At 49.8% G+C, this 22848-nt stretch overlaps 1 long non-coding RNA gene across 1 annotated transcript in view; it reads left to right on the forward strand.

Moving 5' to 3' along the window:
• The first annotated feature begins 15248 nt into the window (after nt 1–15248).
• LOC139237535 (uncharacterized) overlaps nt 15249–22848 on the forward strand; it is a 154569-nt gene continuing 146969 nt past the window's right edge. The window contains exons 1-2 of the long non-coding RNA XR_011588513.1: nt 15249–15383; nt 15512–15578. This is a non-coding gene — a long non-coding RNA (uncharacterized lncRNA). The remainder of the gene's footprint in view (nt 15384–15511; nt 15579–22848) is intronic.

Genomic DNA, 22848 nt, shown 5'->3' on the forward strand with positions numbered 1-22848 from the left:
AGGCCCATACTTGAGAGAAGGACACTCTGTGACCAGTTACCTTTATTACCAAGATCTCAAGTGATGAAGGTGGGTGGAGCTTCCCCTTTTATACCTGAAAGTCCAGGTTGGGAGTGTCTCCCACAAGTTCACCCCCTTGTGGTCAATGTTCTCAAGGTGTACATCTTAGGTCAACTTATACATGGGTTACAATAATAGTTGAATACATGACATCACCCCGCCCCCCTCCCAAAGTCTTATTGGGATCACAGGTTAAGTCTCTCTGGTGGTTTACGCTCCCTTGTAGAGCGCCTTAGTTGGGGCTCCAGTTGTTGGGCACTGGCCTGAGTGTCTGCTGTTTGCGGTGCCTCAGGCCTGTCCGGACTGCCCACAGTGACTGGGCTCTCCTCCACTTGGTTCCGGTGTTCGGTCACCTGTGCTGGAGTAAACTCTACGTCGTGTTCTTCCTCTGTTTCTTCTATGGGGTTGTTGAACCTCCTTTTAGTTTGAGCCACGTGTTTGCGGCAGAGTTGTCCATTGGTAAGTTTAACTACCAAAACCCTATTCCCCTCTTTGGCAATCACAGTGCCTGCAAGCCATTTGGGCCCTGCAGCGTAATTAAGGACAAAAACAGGGTCATTGACATCTATATAATCGCGTCCTCGCATTCCTGTCATGGTAGTCACATTGTGACTGACTCCTGCTCTTAACAATTTCTTTCATAGTGGGGTATATAAGGGATAACCTGGTTTTGAGCGTCCTTTTCATTAGCAGCTCTGCGGGTGGAACCCCTGTGAGCGAGTGTGGTCGGGATCTATTGGCCAACAGGATGTGTGATAAGCGGCTTTGTAGGGAACCCCCTTGGATTCTGAGCATCCCCTGTTTGATTATCTGTACTGCTCGTTCCTCCTGGCCGTTTGAGGCCGGCTTGAACGGTGCCATTCTGACATGGTTGATTCCATTGCCTGCCATGAAGTCCTGGAATTCAGAGCTTGTGAAGCACGGGCCATTGTCGCTGACCAAGACATCCAGTAGACTATGGGCGGCGAACATTGCCCGTAGACTTTCGACCGTGGCAGAGGATGTGCTTGATTTTAAAATGGCACACTCAATCCATTTGGAGTATGCGTCTACTACAACCAAAAACATTTTTCCCATGAAAGGACCTGCGTAGTCCACATGGATGCGTGACCATGGCTTGGCGGGCCAGGACCAGGGGCTAAGGGGGGCTTCCCTGGGTGCGTTGCCCAGCTGAGCACACGTGTTGCACCTGCGAACACAAAGTTCCAGGTCTGCATCTATCCCTGGCCACCAAACGCCTGACCTGGCAATTGCCTTCATCATGACAATGCCCGGGTGCTCATTGTTAAGTTCTCTGATAAACACATCTCTGCCCATCTGGGGCATGACTACTCGGTTTCCCCACAGTAAGCAATTGGCCTGAATCGAGAGTTCATCCTTGCACCTATGAAACGGTTTAAATTCCTCAGGGCATGCCCCGTACGTGGCTGCCCAGTCCCCATTCAGGACACATTTCTTAACTAAAGACAGTAGCGGGTCTTTATTTGTCCAGACTTTAAACTGACGGGCTGTCACAAATGAGCCTTCGCTTTCGAAAGCTTCAACAGCCATGACCATCTCAGCATCATGCTCAGTTGCCCCCTCAGTGGTGGCTAGTGGGAGCCTGTTGAGTGCATCGGCGCAGTTTTCAGTGCCCGGTCTGTGCCGAATTGTGTAGTCATAGGCAGCTAACGTGAGTGCCCACCTCTGTATGCGGGCCGATGCATTCGCATTTATGGCCTTGTTGTCGGCCAAAAGGGACGTTCGGGGTTTGTGATTTGTCTCCAGCTCAAATTTCCTGCCAAACAGGTACTGGTGCATTTTTTCTACTGCATATACACATGCTAGCGCTTCCTTTTCTACCATCCCGTAGCCCCTTTCTGCCTGGGACAGACTTCTGGAGGCATAAGCTACTGGCTGTAACTGACCATTGGCATTCACATGCTGCAACACACACCCGACCCCATCACACGTTAAAACAAGTTTCTTACACGGGTCATATAACATTAACAGTTTGTTGGAGCACAACAAATTGCGTGCTCTATCAAAAGCCCTTTCCTGGCTGTCCCCCCAGACTCAATCGCAACCTTTGCATAAGAGCATGTGTAGCGGCTCTAACAGCGTGCTCAATTTTGGAAGAAACTTACCAAAATAGTTCAGGAGCCCCAAGAACGAACGCAGCTCCGTCGTGTTACAGGGTCTGGATGCTCTCTGGATCGCTTCTGTTTTGGATGCAGTAGGGCTGATCCCGTCTGCTGCTACCCTCCTGCCCAGGAATTCTACCTCTGGAGCTAAGAAGATGGAATTCGCCTTTTTCAGTCGCAGCCCTACCCGGTCCAGTCTGCGTAGCACCTCCTCCAGGTTGTTGAGGTGTTCTTCAGTATCGCGACCCATGATGAGGATGCCGTCTTGAAAAACCACCGTCCTTGGAATCGACTTGAGGAGGCTTTCCATATTTCACTGAAAGATCGTGGCGGCCGAACGAATCCCGAACGGACATCTGTTATACTCAAACAACCCCTTGTGTGTCGTGATGGTGGTCAGCTTCTTCGACTCACTCGCCAGCTCCTGGGTCATGTAAGCTGAGGTCAGGTCCAATTTTGAAAAAAGTTTGCCACCAGATAGTGTCGCAAAGAGGTCCTCCGCTCTCGGTGGTGGGTACTGGTCTTGGAGTGACACCCGATTGATGGTGGCCTTGTAATTACCACATATCCTGACCGACCCATCCGCCTTGAGCACCGGCACGATCGGGCTCGCCCAGTCACTGAATTCGACTGGCGAGATGATGCCTTCCCTCAGCAGGCAGTCCAATTCGCATTCTATCTTTTCCCGCATCACGTAAGGCACCGCTCTGGCCTTGTGGTGTACTGGCCTGGTGTCCGGGTTTATGTGAATCACTACCTTGGCCCCCATGAAAGTGCCAATGCCGGGTTGAAATAATGAATCAAATTTGTCCAGGACCTGTGAGCATGATGCTCGCTCCACAGAAGAAATTGCATTGACATCGCCCCATTTCCAGTTCATGACAGCAAGCCAACTCCTCTGCAGCAGTGCGGGACCGTCCCCTGGGACAATCCAGAGTGGCAACCTGTTCTCCGAATCTTTGTGGGCCACGACTACCGTGGCGCTGCCTAGGACCGGAATGATCTCCTTTGTATATGTCCGTAGCTGTGCGTCAATCGGTAATAATTTTGGCCTCCTGGCCTTGGACACCCACAACCTTTCAAACTGTTTGATACTCATTACGGACTGGCTGGCTCCCGTGTCTAGCTCCATTAATACTGGGAGCCATTGAGGAGCACTTTCATCGTTATCGGTGGCGTCCTGGTGTATGAACTGTATATGTGCTCCACATGAACTCGCTGAACTTCAGCTTCCAGCGATTTCCCCCAGTATTCATTTGGCCTCGTAGGGCTTACATTGGGCCCGTCCGCCCAACCTGGCTGCAGGCTTCCTGCACATATGCGGCAAGTGACCGCTGACGTTGCAGTTTCTGCAGCTATATTGCTGATACCTGCAAGCTCTGGCTGGGTGTTTGCCTCCACACCTCCAGTATGTGCTGGAGGCCCTGTTGTTGGAAACAAAAGGTCCATTACCAGTCGATCGTCTCTAACTGTCTCTGTAACTGTCCTTAAGCGCACCATTAACAGGTGTTGATGGCCCCATTACTGGCCGCATTGTCCATTGTGATGGTATGAATCGCCATTCAGCTAGCCATTGTCTCTGTTGAATTCCCCCTTTGGGTTCGACTACATGTTGGGGCATGTCCGATTGACCTTGTCTGCCTAGAGAACTGTGTGCCGCATTAACAATGTTGACTCCCTGGTCGTTTGCCGCATTTGAGCCAAGATTTTTGTCATACATCATTCTGGTCTCTGCCTCCCCGAAGATAAATATCTGGGTTAAGGTCAAGTCTTTGGTCTCAATCAGTTTCCTGAAAACCCCAGTGTGCCTGATGCCCTCAATAAAAAAATCTCGCAGCATCTCCGCTCTGCATGCATCTGGGAACTTACATAGGCTCGCCAGTCGCCGGAGATCTGCCACGAAGTCAGGAATGCTTTGCCCTTCTCACCGCCGGTGCATGTAAAACCGGTGTCTCGCCATGTGCATGCTGCTCGCCGGTTTAAGGTGTTCCACGATCAACTTACTGAGCTCTTCGAATGTCTTGTCCGCCGGCTTCTCTGGCGCTAGAAGGTCCTTCATCAGGGAGTACGTTCTGGATCCACAAACCGTCAGATGAGCCATGCGTTTGTCGGCCAAATCCTGTCCCAACCATTCCTTAGTGACAAAACTGTAGTCTCTCAATAAAATCGTCCCAATCATCACCAACACAGTACCTCTCTTCGGTGCTGCTAGTGGCCATGCTCGCGTGGTTTAAATCCCAGTTTCTCGTCGCCAATGATATGTCCTTACTGTACAGTATAAATGCACACGAGGCCCATACTTGAGAGAAGGTCGCTCTGTGATCAGTTACCTTTATTACCAAGACCTCAAGTGATGAAGGTGGGTGGAGCTTCCCCTTTTATACCTGAAAGTCCAGGTTAGGAGTGTCTCCCACAAGTTCACCCTCTTGTGGTCAATGTTCTCAAGGTGCACAACTTAGGTCAGCTTATACATGGGTTACAATGATAGTTGAATACATGACAAGTGTCATCGGCCAAGTGGCTAGAGCATCGCCTCTGTTGCCGAGCAGCCAGCCGCAAGCTGCATGTGGTGCCTAGAACCGTCGTGGCACAGTGCTCTTCCGCGGGATGAAAGCATCGTGGCTGCTGCCAGGACAGCGGGCATTCACGGCAAGGATAAGCTGCCTGTGGTCACACATCAACTGGACGTTGAGCAAGTGGTAGCCCGTGTGGTTCTTATTATGTCTGTGATGTACTTATGAATGACTCCACAAGGTAATGTGTTGTACTCAAACTGTAGTGACCTTGGTCCTTTATTCTAAACTCCAGAGTGAGACACAAGCATGGTGTGCAGCCTTTTATACTGGACCCTGCCACCAGGGCAGGAAACCCCCGGTCTCCACCAGTTGCACCCTCTAGTGGTGCCAGCATGTGTATATACACAGTATAAACCTTACTGATAGTGCATCAGGTAAACAAGTCTCCACCTTATGCAACCACAGTGACTACACAGAGAGTTCATGCATAGTGAGCATGTACAAAAGTTCCGAAGCAACTCCGTATTCTGAGGAGGGGCCTGCAATGCCACGTGGGTGCAGACAGTGGTGTCCTGAACCATGGGGAAGCCTGCGATCCTGGCCAAGCCACATGTTTCTCCCTCGTCATGCTGAAGCTGATGTAATCCATTCTCCTGCTGTATAGAGCATCTGTGACCTGCCAGATGTATGGCAAACTGCAAGATGTTGCAGATATTCCCTCCTGGAGCCTGGAAGGAGCCGGCAGCATAGAAGCTCAGCGCGACTGTGACCCTCACTGCCCCCGACAGTGAAGTCCTAGTCCCGATGTGAGCCTTTAGGTCTGGGTGCAGGAGGTGGCAGAGCTCGGTGACCACCTCCTTGTGAAACTGCAACTTTCTAGGGCAGTGCTCCTCCGACATATTTATGTAGGAGAAGTACTCCCGATAAACCCTGGTGGGGCAAGGCCACCTGTCCCGACCTCTGCAGGCACTCCTCATTCTTGGCTTCACAATGCCCATATTCCATATCTGCAGCCAGTGCCTACCAATTAATGGCCACAGGCCAAGGTGGTGTGCCAGCGCTGCCCCGATCAAAATGCAGAGCTTCAAACCGCTAGGTTACTGGTAACTGTAACAAATGAGCAGCCACAGCAAGCCAAGAGATACTCACTCTGCTAGCAGAATACTGTGACCTCTGTGACCAGGTTGCTCATCCATTTAGATACCGGCCCAGCAGCGCCCCACGCAGGTATGAACAGTGGCTTTCTCTGGCGAGTTCAGCGCCAGCCGGTAAGTGAGGCGCAAAAACCAAAGTTCGCGTTGAGGCGCTAGCGAGGCGTTGCACGCATACAGCAGACATCTCAAAGCGCTGGAGAAGTACCACCAGCACTGCCTCCGCAAAACCTTGCTAATCCCCTGGGAGGATAGGCGCACCAACGTCAGTGTTCTCGCTCAGGCCAATATCCCCAGCATCGAAGCACTGACCACGCTTGACCAGCTCCGTTGGGCGCGCCACATAGTCCGCATACCCGACACGGAACTCCCCAAGCAAGTGCTCTATTCGGAGCTCTTACACAGCATGTGAGTCCCAGGTGGGCAGAGGAAACGGTTCAGGGGCACCCTCAAAGCCTCCTTCATAAAGTGCAACATCCCCACCGACTCCTGGGAATCCCTGGCCCAAGGCCACCCAAAATGGAGGAAGAGCATCCGGGAGGGCGCTGAGCACCTCGAGTCCCATCGCCAGAGCATGCAGAAAGCAAGCGCAGGCCGCGGAAGGAGCGTGCAGCAAACCAGACTCCCCACCCACCCTTTCCTCCAACCACTGTCTGTCCCACCTGTGACAGAGACTGTAATTCCCGTATTGGACTGTTCAGTCACCTAATAACTCACTTTTGGAGTGGAAGCAAGTCTCCTCGATTCCGAGGGACTGCCTATGATGATGATGATGCATGCGTACTCACGTCACAATCTGAGTGGTTCTAAAGGGCGAGGCAGTAATTGTTAGCACCGCCGCTAAAAGTCAACCGAATTTCACAGATGCAGCTAAAATGGCCGCACCCGGGTGGTAGGCTATGAGTGGCGCGTTACCGCTATTCCGGGGCGCTCTGAGGCTGTAATGGTGGGAGAGCAGGAGAAGCTCAGAGGAAATTCCCAGCTACAGCATGAACAGAGAAAGCTTAGTGAGTGTCTATAGAATGTTTCTGACTTACTTTAGATTGAACAATGAAGCCTTTTGTCTTTCTCCCTCTTCAACTTCACACGTCCCCACCCCCCTCCCCCACCCTCCCCCACCCCCGCTTCCTACATTACAACAGTGACTACTATTCAAAAAAGTACTTCATTGATTGTAAAGCACTTTGGGACGTCCAATGATTGTGAAGACGTGACTCTTGTGGCACACGGTTCGATCGACACCATTCGTCCAACAGTACCACACCCAAATAGCCATTCTTAAATGTGTTAGTCTCGTCAGTGAGATATTCTACCGTGGTGGTGGACACACAACAGCTAGATCCAATCCTGTTCTCGCTAGATATCTACAATCGTGCACCTTCCAGCATGTGCCACTTGATAGCGATCAGGAGCAGGACCCTTGTCTGACATTTCCCTTCCCAAGGACACTAGGTCCATGTGTGACCTGCTAACATCACCTTTACTGGGGTAAACCAAGCTAACACAGTAACACAACAAGCCACACTGGTCAGCCTTCAAGGGAGCCACACAATACCATTCTTAATTGGCTAAAATGCACAATTTTGATACGAAACCTTTCAGATGAAGGTCACAGATCTGAATACTGGACAAACACGTCTTTATTCTACGGCTTTCTGTAGCTTCCACTAATGTCCCTGCACCGGTAACAATTTGTCTGGTTGGCATTTTTTTTTCAGGTTTGCATTGGCACTGGCTCTGCACTCTCTCCCTGCCGGACAGCTGCCTGTTTTCAAAGTTACAATGTAACCTTGTACTTTTAACATCCCTAAAGACTACTTCACACAGTACGGACCACAGCAATCAAAAGAGAGTTAAAAAATCTGATGTGAAGAACTTGTGATTGAATGGTGACCAATTGGAAGAAACAAAGTCCTAAAAGTAAAGCCTTCCTCCTAATTTGTTGCTGTGAATATTGTCTGCAAACCAATCATGTATAAAGTGGAGCTTCATTATAATAACAGGACCCAGCCAATACCGCACAGCCGACTTAAGACATTAGCATTTTATTCTAGTTCAGTAATTCTGAGTGCTAATTTATCGTCAAAAGAGCACTTTTGGCATTTCCCTCTGCACTTGATTCTCCCATTCTAACAAATGCTTCACAGTTTTAAATGGTGCAGTAGAAATTGGTGAATGACATCCATTCAGCCATTACTTCCTGACAACTTTGCCTTGCAAAGAGGCTGAGCCTCCTTCCTGATCGCGGCCAACTTCCCAGTCAAAGGCAGGAGTCCTCGGAGAGCCAACCTGCTACCAGCTGTGAACAATTACTACATCTGGCACCTCTCACACCCCTGAAATCCAGCTTACTAAACATCTGCCACCTGCTAGCAGGGATAATCTGAACACTCTGCTGTTCTTTCTTTAGGAATGAACTTGTAGTTCATTGAACTCTGGAGAGTGAAAAAAATAGTTGTTCTCCACCCCCCCCCTGCCCCACCATCTGCCAGGGAATTATGCAAAAATAGCATTAAAGCTGCTAATTGGATATCTAAATGGTAATGATGACCGCTCCTCCTATTTCAGGAGTGGAGCAGTAAGTGCGCACTGCAATAGTGAAAGTGTACGTTGTTGATGTGTTGTTGCTCACTGAAAACCCTCCCACCTCCTTCCCACCTCGCCGTAAATCCTCCCACCTCGCCGTAAACCCTCCCACCTCACCGTAAACCCTCCTACCTTGCCGTAAAACCCTCCCACATCACTGTAAACCCTCCCACATCTCTGTAAACCCTCCCCCATCACTGAAAACCCTCCCACATCACTGTAAACCCTCCCACATCACTATAAACCCTCTCACATCTCTGTAAACCCTCCCACATCATTGTAAACCCTCCCACATCACTGTAAACCCTCCCACATCTCTGTAAACCCTCCCACATCACTATAAACCCTCCCACATCACTGAAAACCCTTCCCCATCTCTGTAAACCCTCCCCCATCACTGAAAACCCTCCCACATCACTATAAACCCTCCCACATCAATGTAAACCCTCCCACATCTCTGTAAACCCTCCCACATCACTATAAACCCTCCCACATCTCTGTAAACCCTCCCACATCATTGTAAACCCTCCCACATCACTGTAAACCCTCCCACATCTCTGTAAACCCTCCCACATCAATGTAAACCCTCCCACATCAATGTAAACCCTCCCACATCACTGAAAACCCTCCCCCATCACTGTAAACCCTCCCACATCACTGTAAACCCTCCCACATCACTGTAAACCCTCCCCCATCTCTGTAAACCCTCCCACATCACTGAAAACCCTTCCCCATCTCTGTAAACCCTCCCCCATCTCTGTAAACCCTCCCCATCACTGAAAACCCTCCCCCATCACTGAAAACCCTCCCACATCACTGAAAACCCTCCCACATCACTGTAAACCCTCCCACATCTCTGTAAACCCTCCCCCATCACTGTAAACCCTCCCACATCACTGTAAACACTACATAGCTTTGGAAAATGTCCATGGCTCTGTAGACGGTCCATGTCTCTGTGAATCTATCAAATCATCACCAGTGCATCTCCAGGAATGGCTTCTCTTTATACCTGGAGTCCCCCAAAGAATTATCCTCAGTGCCTCCTCTTCCTCGTTGACATGCTTCTCCTTAGTGACATCATCCACAGCTCCACAGGTCAGTTTCCAAATGCACGCTGATGCCTCCCCACTCTACCTCTCCCCACCCTTCTGAATCCCTCTACTGCCCCCGTTTTATCAGACTGCTTGTCCTACATCTAATCTTGGATGAGCAATAATTTTCTCCAGTTAAACACTGGGAAGATTGAAGCAAGCATCTTTGACCTTCATCACAAAGTCCGTAAACTTGCAAACAATTCCTTCCTCTCCCCAGCCACTGTCTCAGGTGTAACCAGGCTGTTTTTAACCTTAGCATCCCATTGAACCCCAAACCTCTCCATCACAAAGACCATCAATTCACACTGTCACCTCCAGCCTTGTCTCAGCCCATTTGTCACCGAACCCTCTTGCATGCCATTCATCTCCAGGCTTAACTATTCTCCTGGCCCTGTAAAGTTCAGCTCATCCAAATCTCTACAGTTCATAAGCTATTCTACACCCTTCCACATCCATCAATCCCCACACCCTATCCATAATGGCCTACATTGGCTCCTGGTCCCCAATACACCAAATCTAAAATTCTCCTTCTTGTATTTAAAACCCTTCATGGCCTAGCCTCTCCCTATCTCTAAAAGCTCCTCCATCCCAACTGTTATATATGCAGATTATAGATATACTCTCTGTGTAGTCACTGTAGCATAAGATGGAGACTTGTTACCTGATGTACTATCAATAAGGTTTACACTGTGTATAATATATCCTTACTATACAGTACAAATGCACACGAGGCCCATACTTGAGAGAAGGTCACTCTGTGACCAGTCCTTTATTTGCCAGCACTGAAGTGGAGAAGATGGGTGGAGCTTCCCTTTTTATACCTGAAAGTCCAGGTTAGGAGTGTCTCCCACAAGTTCACCACCTAGTAGTCAGTATTCTCACAGTGTACAACTTAGGCCAGTTTATACCTGAATTACAATGACAGTAGAATACATGACATCACCTCCCCCCCCAAAGTCTTATTGGGATCACAGGTTAAGTCTCTGGTGGTTTACGCTCCCTTGTAGAGCGCCTGAGTTGGAGCTCTGGTTGTTGGGCGCTCGGATGAACGCCTCTCTGCCCATCTGGGGCATGACTACTCGGTTTCCCCATAGTCGGCAATCGGCCTGAATCGAGAGTTCATCCTTGCGCCTGTGAAATGGTTTAAATTCCTCAGGACATGCCCCGTACGTGGCTGCCCAGTCCCCATTCAGGACACATTTCTTGACTAAAGACAGTAGCGGGTCTCTATTTGTCCCGACTTTAATCTGACGGGCTGTCACGGGTGAGCCTTCGCTTTCGAAAGCTTCAACAGCCATGACCATCTCAGCACCATGCTTGGTTGCCTCCTCGGTGGTGGCTAGTGGAAGCCTGCTGAGTGCATCGGCGCAGTTTTCAGTGCCCGGTCTGTGCCGAATTGTATAGTCATAGGCGGCTAACGTGAGTGCCCATCTCTGTATGCGGGCCGACGCATTTGCATTTATGGCCTTGTTGTCGGCCAAAAGGGACATTAGGGGTTTGTGATCTGTCTCCAGCTCAAATTTCCTGCCAAACAGGTACTGGTGCATTTCTTTTACTGCATATACACATGCTAGTGCTTCCTTTTCTACCATCCCATAGCCCCTTTCTGCCTGGGACAGACTTCTGGAGGCATAAGCTACTGGCTGTAACTGACCCTTGGCATTGATATGCTGCAACACACACCCGACCCCATAGGACGATGCATCGCGCGTTAAAACAAGTTTCTTACATGGGTCATATAGCGTTAACAGATTGTTGGAGCATAACAAGTTGCGTGCTCTGTCAAAAGCCTTTTCCTGGCTGTCCGCCCAGACCCATTCGCGACCTTTGCGTAGGAGCACGTGTAGCGGCTCTAACAGCGTGCTCAATTTTGGAAGAAACTTCCCAAAATAGTTCAGGAGCCCCAGGAACGAACGCAGCTCCGTCATGTTATGGGGTCTGGGTGCTCTCTGGATCGCTTCCGCTTTGGACGGAGTAGGTCTTATCCCGTCTGCTGCTACCCTCATCCCCAGGAACCTCAGGAGCTAGGAAAACGCACTTTGCCTTTTTCAGTCGCAGACCTACCCGGTCCAGTCTGCGTAGCACCTCCTCCGGGTTGTGGAGGTGTTCTTCAGTATCGCGACCCGTGATGAGGATGTCGTCTTGAAAAACCACTGTCCTTGGAATCGACTTGAGGAGACTTTCCATGTTTCGTTGAAAGATCGTGGCAGCCGAGCGAATCCCGAACGGACATCTGTTGTACTCAAACAATCCCTTGTGTGTCGTGATGGTGGTCAGCTTCTTCGACTCACTCGCCAGCTCCTGGGTCATGTAAGCTGAGGTCAGGAAAAAAGTTTGCCACCGGATAGCGTTGCAAAAAGGTCCTCCGCTCTCGGTAGCGGGTACTGGTCTTGGAGTGACACCCGATTGATGGTGGCCTTGTAATCACCACATATCCTGACCGACCCATCCGCCTTGAGCACCAGCACAATCGGGCTCGCCCAGTCACTGAATTCGACTGGCGAGATGATGCCTTCCATCAGCAGGCGGTCCAATTCGCATTCTATCTTTTCCTGCATCACGTACGGCACTGCTCTGGCCTTGTGGTGTATTGGCCTGGCGTCCGGGTTTATGTGAATCACTACCTTGTTCCCCATGAAAGTGCCGATGCCGGGTTGAAAGTGAGTCAAATTTGTCCAGGACCTGTGAGCATGATATTCGCTCCACAGAAGAAATTGCATTGACATTGCCCCATTTCCAGTTCATGACAGCAAGCCAACTCCTCCCAGCAGTGCGGGACCATCCCCCGGGACAATCCAGAGTGGCAACCTGTTCTCCAAATCTTTGTGGGTCACGACTACCGTGGCGCTGCCTAGCACCGGAATGATCTGCTTTGTATATGTCTGTAGCTGTGCGTCAATTGGGAATAATTTTGGCCTCCTGGCCTTGGACGGCCACAACTTGTCAAACTGTTTGATACTCATCAGGGACTGGCTGGCCCCTGTGTCTAGCTCCATTGATACTGGGATGCCATTGAGGAGCACTTTCATCATTATCGGTGGTGTCCTGGTATATGAACTGTATATGTGCTCCACATGAACTCGCTGAACTTCAGCTTCCAGCGATTACCCCCAGTGCCCATTTGGCCTCGTAGGGCTTACATCGGGCCCGTTCTCCTCATACATCAACCTGGCTGCAGGCTTCCTGCACATACGTGCCAAGTGACCGCTGACGTTGCAATTTCTGCAGGTATATTGCTGATACCTGCAAGTTCTGGCTGTGTGTTTGCCTCCACACCTCCAGCATGAGTTGTTGTTGGAAACAAAAGGCCCATTACCAGTCGATCGTCTCTGACTGCCTCTGTAACTGTCCTTAAACGCACCATTGACAGGTGTTGATGGCCCCATTACTGGCCACATTGTCCCTTGTGATGGCATGAATCGCTGCTCAGCTAGCCATTGTCTCTGTTGAATTCCTCCTTTGGGTTCGACTACATGCTCGGGCATGTCCGATTACCCCTGTCTGCCTGGAGAACTGTATGCCGCGTTAACAATGTTGACTCCCTGTCCAGTTGCTGCATTTAAACCAAGATTTTTGTCAAACATCATTCTGGTCTCTTTCTCCCCTGAGATAAATGTCTGGGCCATCAAAGCCGCCGTTTCCAGGGTCAAGTCTTTGGTCTCAATCAGTTTCCTGAAAACCCCAGCGTGCCCGATGCCCTCAATAAAAAGGTCTCGCAGCATCTCCGCTCTGCATGCATCTGGGAACTTACATAGGCTCGCCAGTCGCCAGAAGTCTGCCACGAAGTCTGGAACGCTTTGCCCTTCTCGCTGCCGGTGCGTGTAAAACCTGTGTCTCGCCATGTGCATGCTGCTCACCGGCTTCAAGTGTTCCCCGATCAACTTATTGAGCTCTTCAAAAGTCTTGTCCGCCAGCTTCTCTGGCGCTAGAAGGTCCTTCATCAGGGAGTACGTCCTGGATCCACAAACCATCAGGAGATGAGCCCTGCGTTTGTCGGCCGAATCCTGTCCCAGCCATTCCTTAGTGATGAAACTTTGCTGTAGTTTCTCAATAAAATCGTCCCAATCCTCACCAACACAATACCTCTCGTCTGTGCTGCTAGTGGCCATGCTCACATGGATAAAATCCCAGTTTCTCATCGGCAATAATATGTCCTTGCTATACAGTACAAATGCACACGAGGCCCATACTCGAGAGAAGGTCACTCTGTGACCAGTTCTTTATTTGCCAGCACTGAAGTGGAGAAGATGGGTGGAGCTTCCCCTTTTATACCTGAAAGTCCAGGTTACGAGTTCACCACCTAGTGGTCAGTATTCTCACAGTGTTCAACTTAGGTCAGTTTATACATGGATTACAATGACAGTAGAATACATGACAGCGTATATACTATGGTGGCACCACTAGAGGGTGCAACTGGTGGAGACCGGGATTTCCTGCCCTCTGTGGCAGGGGCTGTCCACCAGAGGGCACTGTGGTGGGAGACCTGAGGGGCACCTGCATTGGTGTGCAGGGCCCAGTATAAAAGGCTGCCCACCATGCTTGTACCTCACTCTGGAGTTATGAATAAAGGACCAGGTTGCTACAGTTTGAGTACAACACATTGCCTCGTGGAGTCATTCATAAGTGCATTACAGACATAACACCGACAATCCCACCATTCCAAAAATCTCTGCTGCTCTTGTACATCCTCTTTCCAGTCATCCTGCCATTAGCTATCGGGCCACCAGCTGCCTTGGCCCAACTCTCTGCAATTCCCTCCTTAAACCACTTTGTCTCTCAACCTCTCTCTCCTCCTTTAAGGTGCTCCATTAAATAGCATTTTTAACCTAGTAAAAAGCATCCCAAGGTGCTTCAAAGGAGCACTATCATTCAAGATTTGACCCCAAGCCACATAAAGAAATATTAGGACAGATAACCAACAACTTGGTCAAAGAGGTAAGTTTTAAAGATCTACATTCCCCCTTTGTTCAGTCCACCAGTGGCAGCCAGGCCTTCAGCCGCTTAGGCCCAACTCACTGGAATTCCCTTCTTCAACCCCCCTGCCTCTCCAGAATCGACACTGTTAAACATTAGTACGCATTACTCTTCTCCAATACTGGCAGACCTGCTGCATATTTCCCCCCTTTTAATGTTTAGTTCAGATTCCCCTTTAATAGGAATCGGAAATCGCTAGTGGCTGTATATGTTAGTGCAGTTTCATTATTGCAGGATCAATAACCCTTTCCCATTCCTAAAATTTTAAATGTGCTTATTTTGAAGCCACCAGAGTATGTTCAGTACCCAAAGGGTTAATAACTTATTCAGACAAGTAAGTGGCCTCCATCTCACTTCAGTCAGTTCTGGCCAACTCCAAATTACTCCAAGTTTCCATTTCCACCATTGAAATAAAAACATTCAGAGCTTATCTACGCCCGAACCGAGCAAAGATTGATTTTGGCTCCATTCTATATCCACAGACTATGAGCTCAGATTTCAAGTCAGTACAGACCCTCACAACTAGTCACTTTTGGACAAAAATGGGACATTTTTACAAAAACTCTTTAACTGAATATCTAAGGGGTCAAAATTGGGTTGTGGACGCAGCCCGTTACTGCCGGCAAACGATCGGCAAAGGCCTACCGCCGTCGGTAAGCGACATCCACGCCCCGGCTGCAATTGAGTCGGCCTTTTGGCCGAGGCACCAAGAGACAACGCTGCGCCAGCTAATGCCACCCGCGTGGTGACGTCATCCAGCGTACAACACCTCTTCCACACCTCTGTCGCGATATTTGCTTTGTACGGCTGCCGTACCGCCAACCTGGGAAAAGTGGTGGCTCAAGAGTGGCTCTCGGGCGCAATCACCCAGAAAGGAAGGTAAGTTTTTCTCTATTTATTTCTGCGTGTTTTCATTAGTTTTAAGAGTGTGGGGGAAGTGTGTGTGTGGATCGGGGAAGTTTTAGTTTTTTTTTCTTCTTCCCTTTTCTTTCTGTTTGTTTTCCTAGCATGGCGGCAGCCTCCCATTGTGAGCTTGAGTCGGCCTCCTGAGCTTCCGCCCTATTAGCGCCGAGGGTAAGTGTGCAATGCCACTTTTAGTGCTACTCTCTCACCTTTGGGAGTTAAAACTGAATTTAGCAATTTGAGCCTGCACCTAGCGCTTGGCGGTGAAATCAGCACGCAGCCGGTGACACCGTCTCAAAAACAGCCATAACAAATTTCGAGCCATAAGTATTTTCTTAAACTCATTGAACAGATAGAAAGGAAGACATAATGTTGGATATTTTGGTATCTTTTTTTTTTAAGCAGTGAGGCTGATGTTTTACAAAGCACTGGTCATGTCACAACGGAGACAGAAGTAAACTCCATGATTCTGCAGTGCCGGAGACAAAGCCACGCTCAGAGGGAGTGCAGCTCTAACAATGTCACCCTGATTCTCTGACACACATTCCCAGTAAGCTTGGCTCCCCACTCGAGTGTGAAAGAAAGCAATTTACACCATACTGTACATCATTTGGAAAGCACCAGCGTACATCTCAAGCATAAACAAAGTGAAAGCTTGGAGACCTTTCAGTTTTACTGTCTAGAAAGAAGATGGGTAAGGGAATCGTATCAAAATATATAAAACATTGAAAGGTGCAGATAAGGTAAACAGATTATTATTTAAAAGAAAGTCGGGAAATGAGTGAAAGAGTTTCACAAGGAACCACACAGAGAATAAGGGCATGGAATTAGGGGAAGTGTAGCAACCTTTTTAGAAGGGAGAAAAGAGTGATAAGAAGATAGAATTATCAAGGCAGTATTTGACCGAGTGTGGCATCAAGGAGCCCTAGTAAAACTGAAGTCAATGGGAATCAGGGGGAAAACTCTCCACTGGCTGGAATCATACCTAGCACAAAGGAAGGTGGTTGTGGTTGTTGGAGGTCAATCATCCCAGCTACAGGACATCACTGCAGGAGTTCCTCAGGGCAGTGTCCTTGGCCTAACCATCTTCAGTTACTTCATCAATGACCTTCCCTCCATCATAAAGTCGGAAGTGGGGATGTTCGCTGATGATTGCACAGTGTTCAGTTCCATTCACAACTCCTTAGATAATGGAGCAGTCCATGCCCACATGCAGCAAGACCTGGACAACATTCAGGCTTGCACTGATAAGTGGCAAGTAACATTCGTGTCACACAAATTACAGGCAATGACTAGCTCCAACAAGCGAGAGTCTAACCATCACCCCTTAACATTCAAAGACATTACCATCGCCGAATCCCCCACCATCAACATCCTGGGGGTCACCATTGACCAGAAACTTAATTGGACCAGCCACATAAATACTGTGGCTACAAGAGTAAGTCAGAGGCTGGGTATTCTGCAGCACATGTCTCACGTCCTGCCTCCCCAAAGCCTCCACCATCTACAAAGCACAAGTCAAGAGTATGATGGAATACTCTCCACTTGCCTGGATGAGTCATCATCATCATCATAGTTGACGTATTTACTGAGGCGTACGAAAGCATGGGTCTTACACTAAACATCCGTAAGATAAAGGTCCTCCACTCGCCGCACAGCACTGCCCCCCAGTCATCAAGATCCACGATGCGGCCCTGGACAATGTGGACCATTTCCCATACTTCGGGAGCCTCTTATCAACAAAAGCAGATATTGATGAGGAGATTCAACACCATCTTCAGTGCGCCAGTGCAGTCTTCGGCCACCTGAGGAAAAGAGTGTTCGAAGACCAGGCCCTCAAATCTACCACCAAGCTCATGGTCTACAGGGCTGTAGTAATACCCACCCTCCTGTATGGCTCAGAGACATGGACCATGTACAGTAGACACTTCAAGTCACTGGAGAAATACCACCAACAATGCCTCCGCAAGATCCTACAAATCCCCTGAGAGGACAGACGCACCAACATTAGCGTCCTCGACCAGGCCAACATCCCCAGCATTGAAGCACTGACCGCAGGCCACATTGTTCGCATGCCTGACATGAGACTCCCAAAAGCAAGCGCTCTACTCAGAACTCCTTCACGGCAAACGAGCCAAAGGTGGGCAGAGGAAACGTTTCTGTTATGTATGTATGTATGTAACCTCACTAATATGCAAGACTTGCCACCAGGGGGCACACCTGTGGGAGACCTAAGGGTCACCTGTGCACCCTGGGCAAGCAGGTATAAAAAGTAATCCACCATGCTGCTTCTCCACTCCGGAGTCTGAATAAAGAGACCAAGGTCACAACAGTTTGAGCTTGCGATACAGTCTTGTGGAGTTATTTTGAACATCACAAATTTGCGACGAGTAACGGATCACGAACTTCCTCGTGGTAATAGCTGCTGTTGGTATTCTTGAGAGATTTGTTGATTGAGAAGCCTTCATTGAGGTCTCGACCAATACTTCGTGGCCAACGAACTGGACAAGGCTGTGACGGTGATCAAGTGCAGGGCGATTCTCCTCACCGTATATGGGTCTTCGATATATGGCCTCCTCAAAAATCTGCTGGCACCGGACAAACCAACGGACCAGACTTACACAGAGCTGTGTACGATTATTAGGGAACACCTCAAGCCGAAGGAGAGCTTCTTAATGGCCAGGTATCGCTTTTACACGCACCATCGCCCCGAGGGCCAGAACGTGGCGAGCTTTGTCGCCGACCTAAGACGCCTTGCTGGACAGTACGAATTTGCCGGATCTTTGGGGGAAATGTTGCGGGACTTTTTCGTGCTTAGAATCGGCCACGAGGTCATTCTTTGCAAACTGCTGTTTGCCAAATCTCTAGATCTGAGCAAGACCATCACTATAGCCCAGGCTTTCATATCCACGAGTGACAACACGAAACAGATATCTTCACAGAATCGAAGCTCACCGGCAAGTACTGTGCATAAAATAATGCCTTCAGCAGGCAGGACCGTACATGGTAGGGCCTACACGACTGCAGAGGCCAGGCCCAGGGTGACTCAGACGCCGCTGGGGAGTGATAATGTGAATCCATTAACACCATGCTGGCACTGCGGGGGCAGTCACAGAGCCCATCAATGTCGATTCAAGCACTACATGTGCAAGGGCTGTGGAACAATGGGGCACCTCCAGCAAATGTGCAAATGACCTTCGACTCACCACATGGCAGAGTCAGGAGAGGATGACCGATCCAGCGAGGATCACGCTGAACGAGCAGGAGAGGCAACTCAACCTGAGGATGAAGAAGTATATGGGATACACACCTTCACCACCAAAAGCCCTCTGATAATGTTAAAAGTTAAACTCAACGGCACTCCAGTCGCCATGGAATTGGACACGGGGGCAAGTCAATCAATAATGAGCGAGAAGGCATTCGAGAGGCTGTGGGGCGACAGAGCACAACGACCCAAGCTGATCCCGATTTAGGCAAATCTGCACACCTACAACAAGGGTCTGATACCAGTTATTGGAAGTGCGGACATAAGAGTATCCCATGAGGGAGCGGTGCACGATTTACCACTGTGGTGATGGGCCAATGCTGTTTGGCAGAAGGTGGATGGGGAAGATTCGATGGAACTGGGAAGACCTCTGTGTACCTTCTCCGGCGAACGACGTCTCCCTTGCTCAAAGGCTGAGCAAGCCCCCCCTTCAGCTGAACCAGGCATTGAAGTGCAGATCCATTTGCAGATCCCCGAGGCACAGGCCACTCATCACGACCACGAGGAGGTGAAGATCAACCGAGCAGCGGTACAGGCGCGGTACCCACCACCCAAAGCCGACGACCTCTTCGCGACAATGGAAGAGGCTCCAGGTCAACCATGTGGTGTGGGACTCCGGCCGAAACGATCCAAATGCATCTTCCCGACGCCAGAGGCTAAATCCCTGGGGAGGAAGATCGCGGCAGTCGGCATCACGGATGAGAGTGCATCCAGACCACGGGACGAAAGAGCATCCAGACCACGGGATGAGAGTGCGTCCAGACCACGGGACGGGAGAGCATTCAGATCACGGGATGTCGCCACAACGAAACAGAGGCATGTGTTGCCCAGCAAGGAAGACGACTGGGCTTGGGGCAAAGGCAAAGGGGTAGCCGCTGAGAAGGCCAGGAACCCACTACGTTCCAATAAGTTGTTTGCACTGTGTAACCCATGTGAGCACTCTTTCGCAGCCAACGATGTATTATCATATGGGGTCGGGGGCACCTTACAACAAGCCAAAGTAGCAGGCGAACCCCAACCAGCTGTATATATATCCAACAAAGTATTTATAGCAAGTGATGTGCTATCACATGGGGTCGGGCGTGTTGTACAGCAAGCCAAAGTAGTAGGCGAACCCCAACCAGCTGTATATATATCCAACAAAGTATTTATAGCAAGTGATGTGTTATCACATGGGGTCGGACGTGTTGTGCAGCAAGCCAAAGTTGTACATGTATCTAATAAGTTAACCAAGCCAGTAGCCTGTGTTCCCGGGACAAAAGAGACGTACCAAAGAGTGTCCCAATATTTGGTCGAGTCAGACAAGCTGCCAATCTCACAGTTTTGGGAGAGCAGAGACACTATTATCAATGCTTTGTGTTGAATATGTCTAACACTGTCTGTGCACTGTAACATGATCCGTCACGGGCCAAGCACTGAGAACGGCGCTAATGCCCTCAGTTGACCACTGTTGCCCACCACTGGGGCGGAAACGGCACAGCCCGCAGACTGGCTCGTTGTTATGGAAGTGCTAGAAAGTGAGGGGTCCTCAGTTTAGGACCTGGACCAGCCAGGATCCCACATTACCGCCTGCTAACAGCGAACCATTAGACTGGATGTTGCAGCTTATCCGTCGCAAAGACAAAATGCTCATCCCATCAGATTGGTCCCTATGGGGCAACCCTGCAACATTGCAAAGAAAGGCAGGGAGGCTACACGTAGTCGGTGGTCCAGGGCCTCCATACCATGGCCCAGGATCCATGGGGGCCACACGGCCTCCCGCCACTACTGAAAGTCTCAAGGCCACATCGGCCATCCTTGGCTTGCCAGACCTTAGGGTCAGCGACAATAGTGTGGAGCGGGCAGCCCAAATCATAAAGCCAAGCACCACACGTGTCACGGTAGACTCCCTACAGACCCGGCTATCCCGGGTGCTGTGCAGTCACCGGACAGAATCACTCAGAACAGAGCCTTCCATATGCCATCAGCAGAGAATGCACCATGATCGCACGGCTCCTCCACGCGACAGAGTAAGTGATGTAGACCATGTTCAGGGCCCCAGATGGGCTGCTAGCACTGTATTAGCCAAAGAGGGAAATGGAGTGTTTGTGATGAAAATGGAGTGTTTGTTGTGAAATAATGTAACGGGCAAACGCAGAGAGCATTTGGACCAGACCAAACTGCGAACTACAGATAACCAGAAACCACTGTGAAAGGAACTGGGCCCCAGTGACCCACTAACACAGTCGACCTCGCTGTCAACCACGAGGATGAATCCACCGTGCCCATCAGTCCGATCAGACCAGCTGCGCTGCCGTACAGCAACGATCTGACCAACTCACCCATGCCAGGACTTCAACTCAGGCGATCGACCCGGGAACGCAGAGCGTCAGTTCGCCTCAACCTGCAAATAACTTGTACATAGACTTCGGGGGGAGTGATGTTATGTATGTATGTAAGCCTCACCAATATGCAAGACTTGCCACCAGGGGGCACACCTGTGGGAGACCTAAGGATTACCTGTGCACCCTGGGGCAAGCAGGTATAAAAGGTGATTCACCATGCTGCTTCCTCACTCTGGGGTCTGAATAAAGAGACCAAGGTCACAACAGTTTGAGCTTACAATACAATCTTGTGGAATTATTCTGAACATAACAGTTTCAAAGACACCCTCAAAACCTCCTTGATAAAGAGTGGAAGCAAGTCTTCCTCGATTCCGAGGGACTGCCTATGATGATGATGAAGGCAGTCCCTCAGAGTTTAGGATGACTTGCTTCCACTCTAAAAATGAGTTCTCAGGTGACTGAACAATGCAATGCAGGACCTACAGTCTCTGTTACAGGTGGGACAGACAGTGGTTGAAGGAATGGGTGGTCGGGGAGCCTGGTTTGCCGTACGCTCCTTCCGCTGTCTGCGATTGTTTTCTACTTGTTCTCGCCGATGAGACTCGAGGTGCTCAGCGCCCTCCTGGATGCTCTTCCTCCACTTTGGGTGGTCGTGGGCTAGGGATTCCCAAGTGTCAGTGGGGATGTTGCACTTTGTCAAGCAGGCTTTGAGGGTGTCCTTGAAGCCATTCCTCTGTCCACCTGGGGCTCGCTTGCCATGTCGAACTCCAAGCTATCATCAACACCTTCACCGAGGCGTACGAGAGCATGGGCCTTACGCTAAACATCCGTAAGACAAAGGTCCTCGACCAACCTGACCCCGTCACACAGCACTACCTGGATGAGTGCAGCTTCAACAACACTCAAGAAGCTCGACACCATCCAGGACAATGCAGCAGTTTGAATGGCACCCCATCCACCACCTTAAACATTCACTCCCTCCACCACCGGCGCACCGTGGCTGCAGTGTGTACCATCTACAAGATGCACTGCAGCAACTCGCCAAGGCTTCTTCGGTAGCACCTCCCAAACCCGCAACCTCCACCACCTAGAAGGACGAGGGCAGCAAGCACATAGCAACACCACCACCTCCTCGTGCCCCTCCAAGTCAAACAGCATCCTGATTTGGAAGTATATCGCCGTTCCTTGATCATCGCTGGGTCAAAATCCTGGAACTCCCTTCCTAACTGCACTGTGAGAGTACCTTCACCACACGATCTGCAGCGGTTCAAGAAAGTGGCTCGTCACCACCTTCTCAAGGGCAATTAGGGATGGGCAATAAATGCTGGCCTTGCCAGCGACACACACAACCTGTGAACAAATGTTTTTAAAATACAGCACAGAAGGAGGCCATTCGGCCCATCATGCCTGTACTGGGTCTTTGGTAGAGCTATCCAATTAATTTCAAGCAGTGCATTCCAGATCACAACAACTAGCTGTGTAAAAAAAAATGTTTCCTCATGTCGCCTCTGGTTCTTTTGCCAATCATCTTATATCTGTGTCCTCTGGTTAACCGACCACTGGAAACAGTTTCTCCTTATTTGCTGTATCACAACCCTTCACGATTTTGAACTCCTCTATCTTAACATTCTCCGCTCTACTAAGGAGAACAACCCTAGCTTCTCCAGTCTCTCCACACAACTGAGACCCCTCATCCTCATGCATCTCTTCTGCACTATCTCCAAGGCCTTGACATTCTTCCTAAGGTGTCGTGCCCAGAATTGAACACACCATTTCAACTGAGGCCTAACCAGTGTTTTATAAAGATATCCATTTCTCAGAGTGGTTGGAAGTGGGTAGTGGTGTCCCATAG

Source organism: Pristiophorus japonicus, chromosome 2, assembly GCF_044704955.1.
Source record: "Pristiophorus japonicus isolate sPriJap1 chromosome 2, sPriJap1.hap1, whole genome shotgun sequence".
Classification (NCBI taxonomy): Eukaryota; Metazoa; Chordata; class Chondrichthyes; family Pristiophoridae; genus Pristiophorus; species Pristiophorus japonicus.